The sequence below is a fragment of the Salmo salar genome, chromosome 09, assembly GCF_965601325.2.
Source record: "Salmo salar chromosome 09, fSalSal1, whole genome shotgun sequence".
Classification (NCBI taxonomy): domain Eukaryota; kingdom Metazoa; phylum Chordata; class Actinopteri; order Salmoniformes; family Salmonidae; genus Salmo; species Salmo salar.
The window spans coordinates 79,062,501-79,067,500 of NC_138299.1; the positions used below are offsets into that span (position 1 = coordinate 79,062,501).

The 5,000-nt window shown below is 46.9% G+C and overlaps 1 protein-coding gene across 2 annotated transcripts in view; it reads right to left on the reverse strand.

Moving 5' to 3' along the window:
• Window positions 1–5,000, reverse strand: part of dock2 (dedicator of cytokinesis 2) — a 146,550-nt gene that overhangs the window by 88,004 nt on the left and 53,546 nt on the right. The gene's annotated exons all lie outside the window — the stretch shown is intronic.

Below are 5,000 nucleotides of genomic sequence, written 5' to 3' on the forward strand. Positions count from 1 at the left end.
AGAGATGTACACATCTCAGTGATCCAGAGAAGGAGATGTACACAGCTCAGTGATCGTGAGAAAGATGTACACAGCTCAGTGATCCAGAGAAGGAGATGTACACATCTCAGTGATCCAGAGAAGGAGATGTACACAGCTCAGTGATCCAGAGAAAGAGATGTACACAGCTCAGTGATCCAGAGAAAGAGATGTACACAGCTCAGTGATCCAGAGAAAGAGATGTACACAGCTCAGTGATCCAGAGAAAGAGATGTACACAGCTCAGTGATCCAGAGAAAGAGAGAGTAAACATTGATTAAGGGAGAAAGTTGATCTTCCTCCTTGCTACTGTTTATGTGAACAGTGAGAGATAAGAGACAAGACATTGTGTTGACTCTCCTCTAATGTAAACATGTCCAACCAACCACTCCTCCCCTACACAAGTTCTACTCAAACATATTGTGGTTACAATGTAACACACCTGTCTGGCGATTTACTAAATAGTAAGTTAGCCAGAACGGCGCATGTGGCAGGAGGTTATCTCCTGTTTCTGCAGTGTGAGGTAGCTTGATGTAAAAGTACACCCCCTGGACAGGACGCTAGTCTATCGCTGGGCCATGAAATAGACTGGGCCAATATTTCTTAAAATGAGGTGAGGGGGAGAGAAGCTGAGAGGGTGAGAGAGGGTGAGGAGGGGAGAGAGGGTGAGGAGTTGAGAGAGGGTGAGGAGGTGAGAGGGTGAGCAGGTGAGAGAGGGTGATGAAGTGAGAGAGGCTGAGGAGGTGAGAAGGAGAAAGAGGGTGAGAAGGTGAGAGGGTGAGGAGGTGAGAGGATGAGAAGGTGAGAGGGAAAGGAGGTGAGAGAGGGTGATGAGGTGAGAGGGTGAGAGAGCGTGAGAAGGTGAGAGGGAAAGGAGGTGAGAGAGGGTGATGAGGTGAGAGGGTGAGAGAGCGTGAGAAGGTGAGAGGGAAAGGAGGTGAGAGAGGGTGATGAGGTCGAAGGAGAGAGAGGGTGAGAAGTTGAGAGGGTGAGAGAAGGTGAGGAGGTGACAGAGGGTGAGGTGGTGAGAGAGGGTAAGAAGGTGAGAGAGGGTGAGAAGGTGAGAGGGGGTGAGGAGGTGAGAGGGTGAGAGAGGGGGAGAAGGTGAGAGGGTGAGGAGGTGAGAGAGAATGAGAAGGTGAGAGGGAAAGGAGGTGAGAGAGGGTGATGAGGTAGAAGGAGAAAGAGGGTGAGAAGTTGAGAGGGTGAGAGAAGGTGAGGAGGTGACAGAGGGTGAGGTGGTGAGAGAGGGTAAGAAGGTGAGAGAGGGTGAGAAGGTGAGAGGGTAAGAGAGGATGAGGAGGGGAGACAGGGTAAGAAGGTGAGAGAGGGTGAGAAGGTGAGGAGGTGAGAGAGGGTGAGAGGGTGAGGAGGGGAGAGAGGGTGAGGAGGTGAGAGTGAGAGAGGGTGATAAGGTGAGAGAGGGTGAGAAGGTGAGGAGGTGAGAGAGGGTGAGAAGGTGAGAGGGTAAGAGGGGGTGAGGAGGTGAGAGTGAGAGAGGGTGATAAGGTGAGAGAGGGTGAGAAGGTGAGGAGGTGAGAGAGGGTGAGAAGGTGAGAGGGTAAGAGAGGGTGAGGAGGTGAGAGAGGGTGAGAAGGTGAGAGGGTAAGAGAGGGTGAGGAGGTGAGAGAGGGTGAGGAGGTGAGAGTGAGATAGGGTGAGAAGGTGAGAGTGTGAGGAAGTGAGAGAGGGTGATAAGGTGAGAGGGTGAGGAAGTGAGAGAGGGTGATAAGGTGAGAGGGTGAGGAGGTGGGAGTGAGAGAGGGTGATAAGGTGAGAGTGTGAGGTAGTGAGAGAGGGTGGTAAAGTGAGAGGGTATTACTGTACCAGCCAAGAACAAAATAACAAAATTACCCAGCAAGCAATTTTCGAGGCCAGACCACTTCAACCCTGTTTGTGCGTACACATGTGTGTGTGCTCTGCAGGATGTATTTTGCCTATGAAAAACGGGCCTCTGAGTGAGTGAAAGTTAAATGCTAAACTCTGGCTAGAGGAGACAATGGTGTTTAACATTTTCTCACCCACCAAGTCCACACACACACACACACACACACACACACACACACACACACACACACACACCACACACACACACACACACACACACACACACACACACACACACACACACACAACACACAACACACACACAGCCTGAAGAACTAATATTTGTTCAATTCTAAAAACTGTGTTTACTCTCTATAATCTCAGCTTTTGTTTATGTATTTCAGTGTGTGTGTGTGTCTGAATGTGTGTGTGTCTAATTGAATAGAAATGGATAGCCATCCCTGGCTGGCAGGCAGTGGAAACAGCCATGATAAATCAGCAGCCAGCTGAAAAGCTACTTTCCATTTTTCATTTCATGCCACCGAGTCCCAGCCAACACAATAAACTATCTAGCATGGTAATAAGGTGACATTCCAATTACTGGCGGGCATCTAAATCAGAGCCCTCTTCCTCCTCCTCTTCTCTCTCTCTTTCACTGGTTGGTTAGGATCCCTGGCTCAGAGTTAGATTGGGAAGGTAATGGAGGAGGTCAGTCCTGGAACAAACAGCTATGTCTACGGGGTGGAAAGGACTGGTGGTAGGCCAAATCACTACTACTTTCTGTCTGTCTGTCTGTCTGTCTGTCTGTCTGTCTGTCTGTCTGTCTGTCTGTCTGTCTGTCTGTCTGTCTGTCTGTCTGTCTGTCTGTCTGTCTGTCTGTCTGTCTGTCTGTCTGTCTGTCTGTGTCTCTGTCTCTCTGTCTGTCTGTATGTCTCTCGCTGTCTCTCTCTCACTCTCTGTCACTGTCTGTCTGTCTCTTTCTCTCTCTCTGTCTGTCTGTCTCTTTCTCTGTGTCTCTGTCTGTCTGTTTCTGTCCGTCCATCTCTCTCTGTCTGTCTCTCTATCAACAGCATACCAAGCGTATTGATCCATTAACTGTCTGTTGATGTGTTTATGTCTACTGATGTGTTTAATTGACACGTTAAGAGTGAATAGTCAGAGGTATAGATGATGAAATTGATTTATTTGTCCCTGTCCTCTCCTTGGCTCGTTAGTATGCAGTATCTGTCCTCTTCCTCTCAGATCCTCAGACAGAGCCTTGTCCAAAATAACAAACAACTGACAGACAGACAGACAGACAGACAGACAGACAGACAGACAGACAGACAGACAGACAGACAGACAGACAGACAGACAGACATTTCCAAAAATGACAAAACTCTATCTACTCTTCTCCATTACACCCCTCATTCATCTCTCCCACCTCTCTCTCCTCCTCCACCCCTCTCCCCCCTCCACCCCTCCCACCACCCAACCCAATAGTCTCCATAGTAACTCATCGTTGCATTCGGGATGGTGTAGAGTAGTAATCAAAGATGACTATGGACAGATCAGACAGTATGTGCTTTTAGTTTCAGCTGTGTGCGTTTGGGGTGTAAATGACTCATGTATAGAATAAAATACACAGTCTCATACAGACATAGACATACAAGTTTATACACATACTGTACACCTGCACACATATGTAGAAACAATATGAAAAAGTTTGAAAATGTTTCAAGTCACTCTTGTAAGTCCCTTTGGATAAGAGAGTAAATGAAAATGTCCTTTGCCTCTCTCTGAGTAGAATAACTGTCTGTTCTTTAGCTCAGATAACACAGTTGTTCTTCAGAAATCATATTGGGTTATCACAAAGACCAACGTGATCATTTCCTGAAAACTAAAAAGCATTACAAATGTGTGGTCTCACCCCGCCTTAACCTATTGGATCAATTCTCTCTCATTAATTTGCTGTCTGAAACTAGGATGTGTAGTTGATTGTTGGTCTGGGTAGTAACTGTAGAGTCAGAGAGCAGGCGATGGAAGGAGAGAGGGATGGATGGTCGAACGATTGTCATAATGTCCTCCGTCACTTCATCTAAAGACATTTAAAGACATCTATTTGATTTAGTTAGTCTTTTCAATGACCAGTTTGGTTATTTTCTTTTGTACATGTTATATATTTCGCTGGCATTATTCCTCACTTTCAAATAAAAGCCTCACTCTGGGCAAGACAAGTCAAGATCTGTTGCTGCTGCCTCCTCACTGTTAAAGTGCTACCGTAGGGCCTCCCCTCACAGACTGAGACTGATAGAGGAGTTAGCACACAGACTGAGACAGATGGAGGAGTTAGCACACAGACTGATAGACAGATAGAGGAGTTAGCACACAGACTGAGACAGATAGAGGAGTTAGCACACAGAATGATAGAGGAGTTAGCACACAGACTGATAGAGGAGTTAGCACACAGACTGATAGACAGATAGAGGAGTTAGCACACAGACTGAGACAGATGGAGGAGTTAGCACACAGACTGAGACAGATGGAGGAGTTAGCACACAGACTGAGACAGATGGAGGAGTTAGCACACAGACTGATAGACAGATAGAGGAGTTAGCACACAGACTGATAGACAGATAGAGGAGTTAGCACACAGACTGATAGACAGATAGAGGAGTTAGCACACAGACTGATAGACAGATGGAGGAGTTAGCACACAGACTGATAGACAGATGCAGGAGTTAGCACACAGACTGATAGAGGAGTTAGCACACAGACTGATAGAGGAGTTAGCACACAGACTGAGACATATGGAGGAGTTAGCACACAGACTGATAGAGGAGTTAGCACACAGACTGATAGAGGAGTTTGCACACAGACTGATAGACAGATAGAGGAGTTAGCACACAGACTGATAGAGGAGTTAGCACACAGACTGATAGACAGATAGAGGAGTTAGCACACAGACTGATAGACAGATAGAGGAGTTAGCACACAGACTGAGCCAGATGGAGGAGTTAGCACACAGACTGATAGACAGATAGAGGAGTTAGCACACAGACAGATAGAGGAGATAGCACACAGACTGATAGACTGATAGAGGAGTTAGCACACTGACTGATAGACAGATAGAGGAGTTAGCACACAGACTGATAGACAGATAGAGGAGTTAGCAC